Source organism: Neofelis nebulosa, chromosome 11 (assembly GCF_028018385.1).
Source record: "Neofelis nebulosa isolate mNeoNeb1 chromosome 11, mNeoNeb1.pri, whole genome shotgun sequence".
NCBI classification, from domain to species: domain Eukaryota; kingdom Metazoa; phylum Chordata; class Mammalia; order Carnivora; family Felidae; genus Neofelis; species Neofelis nebulosa.
Window position 1 is genome coordinate 25,403,935 of NC_080792.1, and position 19,141 is coordinate 25,423,075.

At 44.6% G+C, this 19,141-nt stretch overlaps 1 protein-coding gene across 1 annotated transcript in view; it reads left to right on the forward strand.

The window, feature by feature from the left end:
* The first annotated feature begins 2,096 nt into the window (after nucleotides 1-2,096).
* DYM (dymeclin) overlaps nucleotides 2,097-19,141 on the forward strand; it is a 357,662-nt gene continuing 340,617 nt past the window's right edge. Inside the window, exon 1 of the mRNA XM_058692153.1 lies at nucleotides 2,097-2,366. The gene's annotated coding sequence lies outside the window, so the exon portion shown is untranslated. The remainder of the gene's footprint in view (nucleotides 2,367-19,141) is intronic.

The following is a 19,141-nucleotide window of genomic DNA, read 5'->3' on the forward strand; positions in this document are numbered from 1 at the left end:
AATTGCAAGGTACAGAGAGTTCCTGTATATCCTTCTCCCGGTTTCCTTTAATGTTAATGTCTTACATAACCGTAACACATTTGTCAAAACTAGGAAATTAACATTGGTACAATACCATTAACTCAACTCCAGGCTTCATTCTGATTTCATAAGTTTTCCCACTATTGCCTTTTTTGGTTCTAGGATCTGACACAGACACTCACTTGCATTTAGTAGCTGGGTTTTCATGACTTTCTGGTAGTGTTTCTGCACCAATTAGACACTGATGTAATCAGGTCAAAGTTATCATGACAGTGGTTCCGACACTATGGGGAGTTGATGACCAAGGATAATACTTAGCACATTACGTACACAATAAATATTTAGTGAAGGATTGCTACTCCAGCTCATGCTTCATATATTGGGAAAACCATTCCTAATCTAACGCGCTGATTTATGATGTTTGCCCAGCAGCGTTATGACATTTACCTAGGAACAGTGGTAAGACCCTTTTTATTTCAAGCCATCCCAAAACTATAAGAAAAAGGAGAATGTTAAATTTAACAATAGGATTGTCTCCAAGTAGAATGAATTGTTTCTTGGTCTATAGCGCTAGTTCTGGAGAGAGACTCACATTTGTTGCTTGGTCATTTGGGGGCAGGTGGAGGGTATAATTTTTGGTACAGGCAAAAATATAAAGTACTTTGAGTTTGGTTTTGGTACCTCTCTTTTGCTATAATTTTAAAATAAAAATTATAGGGGCGCCTGGGTGGCTCAGTTGGTTAAGTGTCCGACTTCAGCTCAGGTCATGATCTTGCGGTCCGCGAGTTCGAGCCCCGCGTCGGGCTCTGGGCTGATGGCTCAGAGCCTGGAGCCAGCTTCCGATTCTGTGTCTCCCTCTCTCTCGGCCCCTCCCCCGTTCATGCTGTGTCTCTCTCTGTCTCAAAAATAAATAAACGTTAAAAAAAATTAAAAATAAAATAAAATAAAATAAAATAAAAATTATAAAATTATACATGTAATCATATTCATCGCAGAAAAAATAGAAAGCAGGGAACAACTGAATTTAATCACACACCATCTCATACTCCAAAGTTAATAATTAATATTCTTTTAGCCTTTTCCCCTCCTGGGGATATGTGTGTGTGTGCATCTATCTATATACATAATTCATTTATAAAAATTGGACAAGATTACATATACTATTTCCACTGGATAGATCATGAGCATGTATCCTAGCATTCTTTACAATGGCTGCATAGCAGTGCTCATCTCATTTTAGCTAGGCTCCAAGTTACCTTGTGTTTTTAGTATGTTTTTCTGTAATAGTCCTGACAGCTCAGGGAGTTTATTGGTAATAGATGCTAGAAAAGTGTATCTAAAATTTGTATAGTACTTCTCGGGGTACATCTGACACACTGACTGTAAAAGGGAAATTAGTGATACTTGTCTCACCTTTATTTGTTGAAAGCAGTGCACAGCACATAGAAACCAACCCGGAATGGGAGTTGCTAATTATTGTTATTGATTTGCCAATAGTCCTGTATGGGAAGAATCATCATCATCTTTATGTGTTTAAGAGGAAACTAACGGGAAAAGTTCAAGGATGGATGTTGATCTGGTAACTTCAGCTCATTTGACTTCAAATTCCAAATTTTGGCTGTATAGATACTCTTTCCCAATGGGACGTGTGCTTTCTGTAAATGGTGCAGGTAACAGATCTGCTACCTGCCACCATCAAAAGTTATTTTCCAAAAGTCAGCTCTCGACACAAGGGTTTGAAAAAAATAAAGATGGAGATTAAAAAAAAAAAAACACCAAAAGATTAATCATTTTCCTATTTCCCAATTCTTCAGAGCCCTACAAGGAATTGCTTGACTGTGAGTTGGCTATCCAGTTGGGATAAAGAGGGGCCTTAACAAAGTTAAGCCACCAGAACACGTGGAGCGGGCTAAGCGGTCCAGCAGTCTGTAAGGGGGCTTGGCCGCTTCTCGAATTTGCCACGTGGCTTTGCGGTTGCCCTGGACGCGCGCTAGGTGGGTGGAGAAACGTCTAACATCTGAAGGACTACATTTCCCAGAAGCCTGCGCGGCCGCGCGCCACGTGACCGTCGGCCGGGGCGCGCCCGGCCGTTCGGTCCCCAGCCGCGTTCTCTGCCGCTTCCCTCTTCTCTCCCCGCCTCCCGGCCTGCGCGCGGACGCGGCCGGGGCGGGAGCCGAGCCGGAGTCGAGCCGGAGCCCGAGCCGCAGAGACGTGGAAACATGGAGGCCTGAGCCGGCGTGCGCCACTCCGGCTGCGGCGGCGACAGCGGCTTCTTCCGATCCCTCTCTGCCACCCTCTCCTGTGTCGCCGGAGCTGGAAGCGGATCTGCCCGCCGGCTGAGACAGGTGGGCTCTGGCGCCGCCCCCAGCGGAGCGGCCCTGAAAATCCGGCGGGGCCCCCGGCCCCTTGTCGGAGCGGGTTTGAGGACACCCGCCAGTCGGTGGGGCTTCTCCGCCAGGGCGGGGTAGAGGGTCCTTTCCTGCCAGTGGGGGACTGGGCCATCCTGGAGGGGCTGTGCCTGGGCCCCAAGAGCTGCCCACATCTTCCCTTCTCCCCGCCCCCTTCCAGGGAACAGTGGCACTCAGAGGGTGAGGGAGTGTGTTAGTCAAGAGAGTGAGAGGGACGTCTGTCCGAGTCGTGGTAAGAGTTGGAGGGATACCGAAGAGCAGGTAGATGCTCCGGGAGATGGGGCGATGTTGGTCTGACAAATGGGCGTGTGATGGGCAGGGTGAGCAATAGTGTTTTGTTTTGTTTTGTTTTTTTTTGACATATACATTGTTATTGAGATGTAATTCACCTACCATAAAATTCACCCTTTAAAAGTACAATTAAAGTATAACTCCGCGGTTTTTAGCATATTCACTAGGTTTGTGCAACTCTCTAATTCCAGAACATTTTTGTCACCCAAAAGAGAAACTCCTACCCATTAACGGTCTGTATTTCCCCCTTTCCCACCCCCTGGCAGCTAGCAGTTGTGTGTCAGCTGAACGGTGAAAGGGTGGGAAGTCAGCCCAGGTGTTTGTGAGTTAGTGGCAGTAGCGGGGTGATAAAGCTGATCGCATGAAAGTACTGAGCTGGGGTAGAGGAGTGATGGGGTGACTGTAATAGGGCCGGCAAAGGGGTACACAGAATGGACAGAATGGGGGGGGGGTAGATGAAGCGGGACCCTGAAAGGGAAGAGCGGAGGTTGGTGGGAGAGGCGTGTAGGGAGGAGCTGCTCAAAGATGTGGAAACATGGAGGGTGGAGGCCGGGGAGAGGAGTGTAATCTTACAGAGGAACCCAGGCTTCGGTCTGATGGGTTGAGAGCTCAAGAGAGAAACTGGAGGTGGAAGGGAGGAGATTTACAGGAATAGGTGAGTGGTTGCTGCTGAGCATGAAATTTACGATTTTTGGAAAGATTATTCTGCTTTATAACTTACATCTTGGGTATAATTCTCTTGGCAACTGAGACTAGCCAAATAGAAATACTCCCATTCTGCAGATGAAGAACTAGTCTCTCAGAGCTTAAGTGATTTGCTGAAACTCTTAAGGTTTTAAATAAGGTAAAATGACTTGGAGATTAAAGAATAATTGAACTCTAAATTGCAGATGGTTCGAGTGGCAGAGAATTGAGGGGGGCGATGTCACAGGAAGGAGATTCTGTTAAATGTATTAAGTCTTATTTTGATAGGGCCAAGGACTTTGTTTTTGTAACTTTTAAATACAAATACAGAAGAGTTCAGACATTGAAATAATTTAATATGCCCTCATGTACCCATTACCCAGCTTCAACAGTTAGTAACTCAGGCTAATTTAGTTTCATCTGTGTCCTTTATCCATTCCCATCCCCACTCTGAACTATTTTATTTAATTTTATTTAATTTTAATTTAATTTTATTTTAGTGTTTTATATTTGAGGGCGGGGGAGGGGCAGAGAGAGAGGGAGACAGAATCCGAAGTGGGCTCTGTGTCGGCAGTGCAAAGCCAACGTGGGGCTTGAACCCACGAACCGTGAGATCATGACCTGAGCCGAAGTCTGTCGCTCAGTTGACTGAATCACCCAGGCTTCCTATTTTAATTTAAATTAAATTAAATTAAATTAAATTAAATTAAATTTAATTTAATTTATTTTTTAAGAGAGAGACAAAGAAGTAAAAAGACACCAGCGGGCAGAGAGGCAGAGAGAGAAGGAAAGAGAGAATCTTAACCAGACTCCTTGCCCAGTGTGGAGCCTGACAGTGGGGCTCAGTCTTACAACCTTGTGATTGTGATCTAAGCTGAAATCAGGAGTCCGATGGTTAACCAACTGAGCCACCCAAGCGCCCCCAGACTATTTTATTTTATTATTTTTTTTAATTTTAGCAAGAAAGAGAGTGAGTTGGGGAGAGGAACAGTGGGAGAGGGAGGGAGAATCCCAAGCAGGCTTCATACACAGCACGGAGCCAGACTTGGGGGCTCAATGCCAGTATTCTGGGTCATGACCCAGGGCGAAATCAAGAGTGGGTCACTCAACTGACTGAGCCACACAGGTGCCTGGCCCCCTGTTTTAAAGCAGATCATAGGCATACCATTTCATTTGTAAATATGTGAGTGTATATCTGTGGAAGGTTGAGGTACTTTTTTTTTTTAATATACCCACATACAAGTATCACATCCAAAAAAATCAATGGTAAACTCTTAATATTAAGAAGGACTTATTTTTTAAAATGTGGTATCCATTTGATACAAAGAAGTTACACAGTCCAACCGCTTTGATGTTTGACTCTCTAAAAAAATATGGTATAATTGTTTCCTGATTTTATTCCAGTTGTTCCTGGTATCCTGTTCCTTTTTCTTGGTTAATATGGTTCATCTTTTGTAAAAAGTTTGAAGAATTGTCACTTTGGCATTTTAATCGATGGAGTTTTGTAAGAGCAGGAGAAAGATAGAAGTGAAATGTAACACATGCACAGATTTTTAAAAAGTGAAATGTATATTCACAAATAACTTATGTCTAAGTATGGGGCAATTTGATTATGCTTTTCTAGATAATTTCACATATTGTGAGAAGTTGTTTACTGTGTGTGTATTAGTTTTCTATGCCTACTGTAACAAAGTACCACAAATTTAGTGTCCTAAAAACAACACAAATTATTTTTAAAGTTCTGTATTTTAGGGGCACCCGGGTGGCTCAGTCAGTGATGTGTCCAACTTTGGCTTGGGTCTTGCGGTTCGTGGGTTCGGGCCCTGTGTTGGGCTCTCTGCTGTTATCATGGAGCCAGCCTCGGATCCTCTGTTCCCCCACCCCCACTTTTTCTTCTCCCCTGTGCATGCTCTCTCTCTCTCTCTCTCTCAAAAATAAAGAAACATTTAAACAAATTTTTAAAGGTCTCTATTTTAGAAGTCCAAAATGGGTCTCACTGGGCTAAAAAAATTAGTGTGTCAACAAGTCTCTGTTCTCTTCTGGAGTTTTCTAGGGGAGGGTGTTTCCTTACCTCTTCCAGCTTCTAGAGGCCACCCCCTATTCCTTGGCTTGTGGCCCTCTTATTCCGTCTTCAAAGTGAGTAGTATTGTATCTCTCCAGTGATAGTTGGGAAAGGTTAAGGACCCATGTGACTAGATCAGGCTTATCTAGATAATTCAGGAGGATCTCCCCTATCTCAAGGTCCTTGACTTAATTATAGCTGCAAAGTCCCCTTTCCAGGTAAGATAGCAGTCACTGGTTCCATAGATTAGGACATGGACATCTTTGGGGGCTGTTATTCTTTCTGCCATGGTGTGTTTGGGGACATTTCGCTGAGACTTCGGAAAATAGGTGAGGTGACTTCTTTTGCTACTACAAATTCAATGTAAGTGTCATCTTTCACTGTGTAGGCAATGGGAATGGTTAGAGAGGACCACTCCATCTTCCTTTTTAGTGACCATGACAAACATAACGGGAAGTACCTGTGCACTTGCAGTGTGGGCTTTGGTAAAATGAGACCCTTAAAAGTGATTAAGTGTATGGGAATGTAAGCTGGTACAGCCACTCTGGAAAACAGTATGGAGGTGCCTCAAAAAACTAAAAATAGAACTACCCTACGACCTAGCAATTGCACTACTAGGCATTTATCCACGGGATACAGGTGTGCTGTTTTGAAGGGACACATGCACCCCCATGTTTATAGCAGCGCTATCGACAATAGCCAAAGTATGGAAAGAGCCCAAATGTCCATTGATGGATGAATGGATAAAGATGTGGTATATATATACAATGGAGTATTACTCGGCCATCAAAAAGAATGAAATCTTGCCATTTGCAATGACGTGGATGGAACTGGAGGGTATTATGCTAAGTGAAATTGGTCAGAGAAAGACAAAAATCATATGACCACTCATATGAGGACTTTAAGAGACAAAACAGATGAACATAAAGGAAGGGAAACAAAAATAATGTAAAAACAGGGAGGGGGACAAAACAGAAGAGACTCATAAATATGGAGAACAAACTGAGGGTTACTGGAGGGGTTGTGGGCGGGGGGATGGGCTAAATGGGGAAGGGGCACTAAGGAATCTACCCCTGAAATCATTGTTTCACCATATGCTAACTAATTTGGATGTAAAAAAAAAAAAAAAAAAGTGACTAAGCGTAAAAGCGATGTAACAACCTGCGAAGTTTTTTTGTATTTCGTTTCGGTCTCTTCATATTCATGTTTCTAAAGTTTTGTGTACTTGTAATCAGAGTGTGTGTAACACCCAGCAGCTGCTTGAAGTCACAGGGCAGGCTGGGGCAGTGAGGGAGAAGGCTCTCCGACTCAGTGGGTGATCAAGGCACGGCACCCCCAGTTCGACGGGAAGCTCTTAAAGTGCGAAAACATTCAGGAAGAGTGAGCTCTTGACAGACCTGGGCTTGAGGCCCCTTCCCGACTTGTCCTTCTGTGACCTGGTTGGTTGAAAAGGGCTTTGAGCCTTTCCCAGGACCAGGAGAAGAGTGAATGTTGGAGGTAGAGAGGGCTTCGGGAAGGCCTCTAGTTTGGTGTCCTGCTTCCGTCCTCAGCTCCCGAGGTCGGGACCGTGTCGGGGCGTGAAGGTGCTGGCTCTGGTGGTGGTGCGTTTCCGGTTACCGCGTCTCAGGAAGAGCCTGTTCAGTACCTGCTCCTGCTCTTTACCTCGTTTCCCCTTGGGAGCTTCGTAGTGGCGCTTAATGCCCTGAACTTCTGCTTAAAACCTGCGTGTAAACAGCGTGTAAGTTATCTGCCTGATATTTCTTTGTAGTCCAAATAATCTAAACCAGCAGCGTTGAGAACAACTTTATAAATAGGTCTCACTTACTAAAATGTTCTGTTTCTTTTCATTCCTTTCGGGAAGTTTGGTTGGTACTTTCTGATCTCTAATATTTTTTAAGATGTCTATTTATTTATTTTGAGAGAGAGGGAGAATCTTAAGCAGGCTCTGCGCTGTGAGTGCAGAGCCCAGTGCTGGGCTCGATTCCATGAACCGTGAGATCATGGCCTGAGCTGGAATCGAGAGTCGGCCGCTCCACCGACTGAACCACCCAGGCCCTCCGATTTCTTCTGTAAGTTTGATCCCATTCGTTACATATGCGGACACCAGGCTGGGGTTACGGGGTGGGAGTGGGGCTGGGTGTGTGGACAAAATGGGTAAAGGTGGTCAAAAGGTACAGACTCTAGTTATAAGTCATGGGGGTGTGATGTGCAGCATGGCGACTACAGTTAATAAGGCTCTATTGTATATTTGAAAGTTGCTAACAGTAGATCTTTTAAGTTCTCATCACAAGAAAAAATTGTAATGACGTACGGTGATGGATGTCAACTAGACTTACTGTGGTGATATTTTTGCAATATATACACGCATAGAATACTCTGTGGTACACCTGAAACTGACATAATGCTTCATGTCAATTATATCTCAGTGTAAAAACAATGCAGGCACTAAAAGTAGCTGTTAACTCTCCAATAACACTGGAAGAATTAAACAATACATATTCTGTATGTGATGTGATTGTTAGTTTCTTTTTTAGATGGAGTCAGTCACCAAATCATAACAGTCCCTTCAGAATATCTCTTGCAACCCTTCCCTTTAGAATACTTTAAAAAAAATGTTTTTGTTTTTTTTTTTTTTTAACACTTATTCAGTTTTGAGAGACAGACAGAGACAAAGCGTGAGTGGGAGGGGCAGAGAGAGAGGGAGACACAGAATCTGAAGCAGCTCCAGGCTCGGAGCTGTCAGCACAGAGCCTGACACGGGGCTCGAACTCACGGACCGCGGGATCATGACCTGAGCCGAAGTCGGACGCTTAACCGACTGAGCCACCCAGGCGCCCCTTGAATGCTTTTGAAGCCTCCTGCATCAGTTAAGATTCGGTTTAGCTGTGCAGAGCAGACTTGATTGAATAATAGCTTAAACGTCTTGTTTGTTTCCCGTGTAAAAGTCCAGAGGTAGACAGCTCAGGGCTGGCATGGTGACTCCACTGTCATTAGTTACCCAGTTTCTTACTCTGTCATCCCCGGGGTGTGGCTTGCTTTCTGGGTCCCGATGGTGCTGCACGGCATGCAGTTAGATAAATGGTCTGGCACCCACAAAGAGTTCTGGACTGGACGTAGGTATTTTGAAATCATCAGTGTATGGGGAAGGGTTCACTGATCTCTTAGAAGACCCAGGGATGTGTGCTATCTTCTGGTTCCAGTGGACAAAGTACAAACCCGTTAGTAAGTCGTCCTGTTGTAAAGCATCAGGCATCAGCCTGCTCTCTGGCCCTTTTTTGCTTCCACTCTGATTCCCTCCCTGCTCCAGCCCTGCTCCAGCCGTGTTGAACTTCTCTCAGTTCCTGGAATGGGCCCTTGCCTGTGTTTGTCTTCACTCTAAGCCTTCATGTGTGGTGTTCCCTTTGCTTTGACAACTTTCCGAACCCTACACCCAGCTAGGCCAGTCCTTCTTATCCTTCAGGCCCTAGCTTTGATGGTATGACCTTTGGGAAGCTTTCACTGAGTCTTGAATAGTTGCCATATTATAATTTCCTGTTGATTTACCTATATCTCTTACTCGACTGTAAGTCAATTCCATTCTTCACAATTTCAGTCTTGGTGCTTAGCATTGTTCTGGTCACTAGTGGGCACTTGGGAAATATCGGCAGACCCCCTGTGTTTGCCTAAGCATAATGTGATGGTGCTTGGGTACTGCTAGTTTGTGTTTTCACCCTGGCACTCTTCTTTGGTATTTGCACATTGAGTTGTTTATATGAATCAGTGATTGTGATGGTGAGTAGTAAAGCACGTTCTCTCTAATTTTATTTATTTATTTTTAAAGTTTCTTTATTTATTTGGGGAGGGAGGGGCAGAGAGAGAATCCCAAGCAGGCTTTGCGCTGTCAACGCAGACCCAGAAGCGGGGCTTGAACTCACCAACTGTGAGATCACGACTTGAGCCGAAGTCAAGAGTGGGATTAACCAACTGAGCCACCCTGGTGCCCCTTCTCTACTTTATTTAAAAGTTAATTTTTCTATTTAAAGTAGTGCTTTTATTTTAGAAAAGAGAAGAATAATAGTAGAAGAAGGTACATTATACAAAATGGGCAGTGCCTTGCCTTCTCTATCCTTTGGGGTCGGGTTCCCGGAGACAGCTACTTGAACTGTATTTATGACTAATATAACTAAATGGCCATTTTTTGGTTTATCAACTGTGGGTGCTACCTATTGACTCCTTGTTATGGTACACGAGGTGCTCTTCCTCCTCCTCCCCTGTCTTCCAGCCCTTCCATAGGTAAGAATTCTTGGCTCATTGAGCGTTCAGCATTTACATTGCTAAGAGATATTGCTCGCTGCTGAGCTGAGTAATTTACCTGGTTTCCCTGCTCCCCACCCCCATTTGCTGCTTTTTTCACGGACGTATTACTAATTTTTACCAAATACTTTGAAAGGCCCGTGGGGATTGGGGCCTGGGAAACTGACGCAAGATGTTACTCTGGCGACCGCTGTTGCTGTGAGCACTGAATCATTTTGGTCCCTGTCCCAGAGGCTTCGTGGCTTTGTTAGTATTCGGGTAAGATAAAATCTCAGACACTTCACACCCAGCCCAGCAGTGTCTACACCTAACACCCCTCTGTTTTGTTCCTGCTTTCTTCTTGGCGCTCCTGTTACTTCTGTCTTCGTGGTGCCTTCTAAGTTTCCATTTCCTGTTTGCCATCTGTCTTCCTGTCCTTTATTATGGGAGTTTCCTTGACCTTATCTTCTCTTTAGTGAATTAAAAAAACTTTTTTTTCAGGTTTATTCATTTATTTTATTATTATTTATTTTTAATGTTTATTTATTTTTGAGACAGAGAGAGACAGAGCATGAACAGGGGAGGGTCAGAGAGAGAGGGAGACACAGAATCGGAAGCAGGTTCCAGGCTCTGAGCGGTCAGCACAAAGCCTGACACGGGGCTCAAACTCACGGACCATGAGATCATGACCTGAGCCGAAGTTGGACGCTTAACCGACTGAGCCACCCAGGCGCTCCTATTCATTTATTTTTGAGAGGGAGAGGGAAGCAGAGAGAGAGGGAGAAAGTATCCTGAGCGAGCTCCACGCTGTCAGTGCAGAACCCAGTGTGGGGCTTAATCTCACTAACCGAATTGTGAGGTCATAACCTGAGCTGAAATCAAGAGTTGGACAGTTAACCCACAGAGGCACCCAGGCGCCCCTCTCTAGTGAATTTTTTAATCAGTTTTTAATTTCAGGCATCTTTTCTTGTTCTTCGATTGTTTCCTTTTTTTTAAATGACATCTTGTTCTTGGGTCATGGAAACTGTGTGGTATAGTGGTTAAGAGCATGGTTTCTGCACCTAGCCTGCCTTGGTCTGAAACCCCGGTTCATCATTTTCTAACTCTACAGTCTTGGGGAAGTCACTTAATCTTTTTTCACCTTCGTTCCTTCTTCTAGGCCAAGAGTTGCCAGACATTTGTGTAAAGGGCCAGATTGTAAATAATTTAGGCATTGTGGGCCAAGAAGCAAAATGAAGGATATTACTATACAGGTACTTTTTTTTTTTAATGTTTATTTTTGAGAGAGAGAGGGAGAGAGAGAGAGAGAGAGGGAGACAGAGGATCCGAAGAGGGCTCTGTGCTGAGAGCGGAGAGCCCAGTGTGGGACTTGAACTCCACAACCATGAGATCATGACCTGAGCCAAAGTTGGACGTTTAACTGACTGGGCCACTCAGGTGCCCCTGTTATACGGGCACTTATGTGATGAGAGAGGAGAAATTTCCATAAGTTTTTTACTGAGGAAATTGAAAATACAATACTAATAATGGCTGAGAATAGGTTTTTTGTAATAAAGGTTTTCTTTTTTTTTTTTTAACGTTTTTTTTTTATAATTTATTTTTGAGACAGGGAGAGACAGAGGATGAACAGGGGAGAGTCAGAGAGAGAGGGAGACACAGAATCTGAAACAGGCTCCAGGCTCTGAGCCATCAGCACAGAGCCCGATGCGGGGCTCGAACCCACGGACCGCGAGATCATGACCTGAGCCGAAGTTGGACGCTTAACCAACTGAGCCACCCAGGAGCCCCTTAAATTTTTTTTTAATGTTTATTTTTGAGAGCGCGAGTGAGCGCTCATGCACAAGTTGGGGAGGGGCAGAGAGGAGGGGAGACACAGAATCCGAAGCAGGTTCCAGGCTCTGAGCCGTCAGCACAGAGCCTGACACGGGGCTTGAACTCACCAACTGCGAGATCATGACCTGAGCCTAAGTCGGATGCTCAACTGACTGAGCCACCCAGGTGTCCCTAACGTGGGTTTTTTTTTTTTTTAATGTTTATTTATTTTTGGGAGAGAAAGAGACACAGAGTGTAAGTGGGAGAGAGGCAGAGAGAGAGGGAGACACGGGATCCAAAGCAGGCTCCAGGCTCTGCGCTGTCAGCACAGAGCCTGATCCGGGGCTTGAACCCACAAACTGTGAGATCATGACCTGAGCTGAAGTCAAACACTTAACAGAGTGAGCCACCCAGGTGCCCCCCTAACATGGGTTTTTAATGAGATTTTTTTGTATTTCCTCTTTGAAAGTATTTCGTGTAAAGTTTATTTTGAGAGAGAGAGAGCGAGCGAGTGGGGGTAGGGGCAGAGAGAGAGGGAGAGAATTCCAGGCAGGCTCTGAGCCTGTCAGCGCAGAGCCCTGAAGCAGGGCTCATTTCTCACGAACCGAACCATGAGATCATGACCTGAGGTGAAATCAAGAGTTGGACGCTTAACTGACTGAGCCACCCAGGTGCCCCTGAAAGTATCTTTTTCCATGGTGCCTCCAAATACAGATATCAGCCCATGAACGTATGATTTTAGTGGAGTGTATTTATTGCTTGGAAGGCATCTGTTGAATTCTGCTAGATTGTTTGCTTGATACTTACCTTTTAGCAAATCATCGCATTGCCCGCTAACCACTTATGATGGAAGGTTAGGTAGAAGCTTCTTGTTGCATAGTTAAATGGTTTTTGAAATGTGGAAAGGACTTTTTTTTTCTTTTTTCTTTTTTTTTTTTGTTAAGATTTTATTTTTAAGCAGTCTCTACACCCAACGTGGGGCTTGAACTCACAACCCCAAGATCAAGGGTTGCATGCTCCACTGAGCGAGCCACCCAGGTGTCCCTGGAAAGTACTTTTATACTTGTATTGAGGTCTGAAAAATGCTGGAACTGTAGTTTTATTTTGGAAAGTATATCTACTGCATATTTGTTTGGGATTGGAGATCCCATCTCATTTTAATTTTTTTACAGCCTAGAAAGTGTGTAAAGCAGCTTGACATCACTTAAGATTCAGTGTCAGTTGTCCTTGAAATGACTACCTCAGTATAGGTTTTGCATGGAAGTGCTATTGGCCTCCTAATTTTAGATTGAATTCATTGAGAAATATTAGCAAATCAGCAAAAATGAATTTTCAAAGCCATTCAGTGTTCAGTAACAGTGGCTCAGGGGGATGGTTCTTCAGAAAAATTTCATTCTCAGTTCTGAGCTCGAGAAATTTCCATAAAAACATACCCCTGCTAAGTCATGGTACTGTGTGGTAGGACACATCAGGATATTCAGCTTCTGTTTCAGACACAATTTTTATGGAAACGATGGTGGTTAAGTTCATGAAGGTAATGAAGTTAACGGTCGTAACTAGTTTAATAACACATGTTAGATTCAAATATTTTATGCAGTGCTCCTGCTCATTGATCATACAATGACTAATGAGTAGGTTGTTGCTATTGTTTTTTTTTTTTAAAGTTGTTTTGAGAGAGCGAGAGTGTGTGAGTGTGCGAGCAGTGGGGCAGAGCAGAGGGAGAGAGAGGATCCCAAGTAGGCTGCGTGCTGCCAGCGCAGAGCCCGATGCGGGTCTCAGACTCGCAAACCATGAGATCATGACCTGAGCCAAAACCAAGAGTCAGGTCCTTAACCAACTGAGCCACCCAGGCGCCCCATTGTGTGTGTGTGTGTGTTGTGTGTGTGTGTGTGTGTGTGTGTGTGTGTGTGTGTGTGTGTGTAAGTACTGAATAGGTTATAAACACCTTGCATTTTTACAAGGTTTGTAAATTTGTCCATCTAAGCCTTTTCTGCTCTACGTGTATTTTTACCACCATCAGTTATTATGCATGTTAGCAGATCCCACTTCAGTTGTACCGAATTAGTATTTTCCTCCACTTTTTTGGAAAATAATCATAGGTGTAGTTGTTCCATTCAGACTGTTCTCTGAACAGTTATTTTCAATGGAGGGTCTGAAAGATATTTATTTTTCCTGGTTTCTTTGGCTGCTGCACTCACACACGATTTAGTTCATCTCATGATTGGTCAGTGACTTTTCTTGTTTGGTTAATACATGAACCATCCAGAGACTTTGGTTGCAGCCTCGTTTTCATTCTTTATTGTTGGGAAAGCACCCTGCTGTGATGAAATGCCGCGTTTTGTATTTTTATTTGTTTTTTTTTTAAGTTTATTTTGAGAGAGGAGAGTGTGCACAAGGTCACATGCTTGCGCAAGTGGGGGCGGGGCAGAAAGAGAGGGAGAGAAAAAATCCCAAGCAGGCTCTGCACTGTGAGCACAGAGCCAGACGTGGGGCTCATCTCATGAACCATGAGAATGACCCCGGGCTGAAATCAAGAGTTGGACGCTTAACCAGCTGAGCCATCCGGGCACCCCTGAAATGTTGTGTTTTAAATTTGCTGACTCTCCTGATCGTTGCTTTCGTGAACCGGGAGCGCTCCGTGGTAGGGCATGTGAGGCTGTGCGTAGCTGGTAATGTCTTCCTACGTGGCGTTCCAGTGCAAGCGTGATGCTGTTACCCAACAGACGTGATGCTTCCCCATCTCATCAGGTTTAAAAAAACGATCTGTGCTCTGCTGTAAAAGCATGACGTCAAAGTCTGCTTTCTTCTTTTCTTGTTTTGACATGACGTATATCCAGTGGTAGTGAGTGTCACAATATGCAGGGTACTTGCAGTGCTGACTTCTAACTGTGTTATTGAGATTTGTAGTGTGGGCAGCAGCGGTATAAGGGGATGAAGGCGTCGTCACATGCGGTCTGGGTAGTAACTATGCAGTTCTGCTGTTGTCACAAAAACAGCTACAGGCAACATGTGGACAAGTGAGTGTTGCAGTGTTCCACTAGAACTCTCATAACGTCCACATGTCACAACATATTCTTTTGTTTTTTTTTTCATTCGTTTAAAAATGTAAAAATCATTCTTCAGGCAGCAGGCTGGACCTGGCTCCTTGGGTCGTAATTTGCTAACCCATGATCTATGTGACGAGAAGGTAGAAATACCACCTTAGGCTGTGGTGAGGAACAGGTGAGTTAATATGTAGAAAGCACTTTGAATAGTGCCCGGGGGGCGGAGGGGGGGGGGAAACACCTGGGTGGCTCGGTTGGTTAAGCCTCATAGTCTTGATTTCAGCTCAGGGCATATTCTCATGGTTCGTGAGTTCGAGCCCCACGTTGGGCTCTGTGCTGACGGCACGGAGTCTGCTTGGGGTTCTGTCTCTCCCTCTCTCTCTGCTCCTCCTCTGTTCACTCATTCACTCTCTCCAAATAAGCTTAAAAAAACTGAATAGTGCCTGGGGATATAGCAGGTGCTAAGTAAATATTTGCATTCATTATTGTTACTGTTTACTCTCTCTGAGGCTATTTTAGTTTTTAATTTTTTCTTAGAATCATCTGTGTTCCAATTCCTTTTCTTTGGTTGATTTTGGTTTCTTTATTTTGTGTCGGAGGCATTCCTCATGAGTCTAATCATTTTACACTGGGGCTTCCTCAGCTCTGCTGGTTCAGTTAGTACCCCTCTGTCACCTTTCCATCTTCCATACCTCTTCTGATCTTTGTGAGCTTAATCTTTTTATTTTCGTTACTCTCATTTCACAGGAGTGGAATACCCCACTGTACTTAATATAGCACTTGGAACATAGTGACCTTTTGGAGAATGTTCCATTACTTGGTGGACCAAAGGCATCTGTGTGTTTAACATGTCCTTTGGCCAGTGACTGTTGTCCACTATTTCTCTCGTCTCCTGTTTCAACCGTGAGGTTTTGTCTTAAAGTCTTGAGTACAGGGGCGCCTGGATAGCTTAGTCCGTTAAGCGTCCGACTCTTGATTTCTGCCTAGATTATGGGGTGTGAGATCAAGCCGTGAGTTGGGCTCCATGCTGAGCTAGCACAGAGCCTGCTGAAGATTCTCTCTCTTCCTCTCCTCCTCTTCTCTGCTCCCTCTCTCTCAAAAACAAAACAAAACAAAACAAAACATGTTTCTCTTAAAAACTCTCATACAAATGAGGGGGCATGTGTATTTTTTTTTTTCTTTCTCAGGAAGCAGGTGATTCTGGAATATAGCTTATGATTAATGGATTTTCAGCTTAAGTTGGGATAAAGTACACTGTGGTGTCATTTACATATTTTGAGGGTGTTAGGACAGAATTTGGTTATGGATTTTTCAGATCCACTAACGTTTATTTTCCATTTAAGGCACATTAAATCAGGAGACCGCGAGTCAGTACGCATAAAAGAGGAGACATAATTTTACGTGTATATCAAATATTTCATGAATTAAAAACAGAATATTGAGCATATCATTTCTTGTTCAGAGTATCATTTTTGACCATGGTGGTAAAATTGACTCGGGGAAATAATTGGCCCGAGAAGTTAAATAGCAGTATGAGAGTCAGACAGCAAAACCAGGTATTACCGGAAGGATAGTTAAATTCCAAACGATAGTGAAGATAGTGTGTTTTAGGATTACAGAGGAAAGAGAGGGCTCATTCTGTGGTTAGGGTCAAAGGGGCTGGGGATCGGGGGTGGTGGTCGAAGGCAGGCGTGAATGGCATGAACAGAGGTGTAGATGGGCATGCTAGCTATTGACAAGAACACTTGCCTCTACTTTGGTTTGTTTGTGTTTTTTTTAAGTTTATTTCCCTATTTTGAGAGAGAGAGTGTGTGTGCTTACACATGCCGGCCTGAGCAGAGGGAGGCGCAGAGAGAAGGGAGAGAGAGAATCCCAAGCAGGTTTTGTACTGTCGGCGCGGAGCCTGACTCAGGGCTCGAACTCACAAACCAACCATGAGATCGTGACCTGAGCTGAAACCAAAAACTAGAAGCTTACCGACTGAGCCATCCAGGCACCCTGCTCCGCACCGCCCCCCCCACCCCCCCACCCCACCTTTTTTTTTTTTTTTAGCTAGGAGAGCGCATGAGTGGGGAGAGGGGCAGAGGGGGAGAGAGAATCCCAAGCAGGCTCCATGCTTAGCTCTGAACCCAACGTGGGGCTTGATCCCACAACCCTGGGATCATGACCTGGGCCAAAATCAAGAGTCAGATGCTCAACCAGCTGAGCCACCCAGGCTCATAAAATCATAAAATTTTACGAAGCAGCTCCTGCTGCCCCCCCCCCCCCCCCCCATGCTAGGTCAGCTTCTGTAATCCCACATGATTGAGTGTAACAGTATCCAAATTTGTTTGCTTCCCACCTCTTCGCCTGGATTCACCCTGCACAGGCCACCACCGTATTAATCCTCAACAGGTCATTCAAGCCAGGACTGCGATTAAAACCAAAGGTTCTAGTATGAGACAGACCCTTACTAAGTCTGTGCTGAGCGAGGGTGAATCTCCATTTTACACCACCGCATAATGGGAAAAACAGTACTTCCAACTCATAAAGTTTTTTGAGGACGAAGCAGGATGAAGCAGCATGCAAAGCACTCAGGAAGGGACCTGGGGGAGCGTGCCTAGCCAAAAAAAAAGGTGAGATGTAATAGATCTTTAATGTGAGTGAAATTACCACTCCCGTCACTTCACGCACCAGCCCAATAACATTCAGTGATTCTTCATTACCTGAAACACAGAGTACGGTACTGGCATTCCAGACCCTCCACAGTCGGAAAGCTCGCGTTCCAACTTTATTTCCAAGTACCCTCCAAACCAGTGATTCCCAAACTTACTTAAGTACATCAAACACCCGAGGAGCATGTGATTAAAATGCAAATGCCTGCCCCCCCCCCGCCCCCCCCAGGTTCACAGTGTCAGAGGAGGGCCCAGGCATCTGCATTTTCAAAAAAGCGTTCATACTAATTTGGATATAAGTAGTCTGTAACCTCAGCCTATAGATAAGTGTCATAACAAAGTACAGGCGGGGCGCCTGGGTGGCTCAGTAGGTTGCACATCCAAGTGTTGATTTCGGCTCAGGTCATGATCCCAGGGTTGTGGGATCGAGCCCTGTGTCGGGCTCCATGCTAAGTGTGAAGCTTACCTGGAAAAAGATGATGTTGGGGCACCTGGGTGGCTCAGTCGGTTGAGCGTCCGACTTCAGCTCAGGTCGCGATCTCACTGTTGGGGAATTCGAGCCCCACGTTGGGCTCGTTGTTGTCCGCGCAGAGCCTGCTTGGGATCTTCTGTCTCACTCCCTCTGCCCTTTCCCTGCTTGGACTCTCTCGCAAAAATAAAATAAAATAAAATGAAATGAAATGAAAAGATGGTACGTAGAATTGTGGATGCCGCAGGAGTTTTTTTAATTTTTATTTTTATTGAAGTATAGTTGGCATACAATCCATGAGTTTCAGGTGTGAAACTCATGAAATCGTTTTCACAGAGAGTATATGCCCTTAAAATTTTGATAGATACTGCCAGATATCTACACACTAAAAGGGTGCCTGTTTCCTATTGCCTTGTGCTGCTATCAAGGTTTGGTTTTTTTTTTGTTTTTTTTTTTTTAATTTTTTTTTTCAACGTTTTTTATTTATTTTTGGGACAGAGAGAGACAGAGCATGAACGGGGGAGGGGCAGAGAGAGAGGGAGACACAGAATCGGAAACAGGCTCCAGACTCCGAGCCATCAGCCCAGAGCCTGATGCGGGGCTCAAACTCACGGACCGTGATCGTGACCCGGCTGAAGTCGGACGCTTAACCGACTGCGCCACCCAGGCGCCCCAAGGTTTTTTTTTTTTTTTTTTTAACGTTTATTTATTTTTGAGACAGAGAGAGACAGAGCATGAACAGGGGCGGGGCAGAGAGAGAGGGAGACACAGAATCTGAAACGGGCTCCAGGCTCTGAGCTGTCAGCACAGAGCCCGACGCGGGGCTCGAACTCACGGACCGTGAGATCATGACCTGAGCCGAAGTCGGACGCTTAACCGACTGCGCCACCCAGGCGCCCCAAGGTTTTTTTTTTTTTTTTTTTAACGTTTATTTATTTTTGAGACAGAGAGAGACAGAGCATGAACAGGGGCGGGGCAGAGAGAGAGGGAGACACAGAATCTGAAACGGGCTCCAGGCTCTGAGCTGTCAGCACAGAGCCCGACGCGGGGCTCGAACTCACGGACCGTGAGATCATGACCTGAGCCGAAGTCGGACGCTTAACCGACCAAGCCACCCAGGCGCCCCTTGTTTTTTTTTTTAACCTTTACTAATACGATGGGTCGAGATAATACCATGTTGTTATAATTAGCATATTTTATTACTAATTTATACTGAAGATGTTTTTATATATTTATTGTTTGTGGGGCCTTGGCTGTTTCAACAGGTTGTTTTTTGGTGTTGGGGTTTATGTTTTTATTTGAGTAATTTCTCTTCAGCAGTGTGCTGCAGATTGATTGGAAATGGGGAAGAAAGGTAAAGCCTGATTCATGCCTCTCAGAAGTAATCGACCTCAGGAGACAGGTCATAGATACTACAGAAAGTT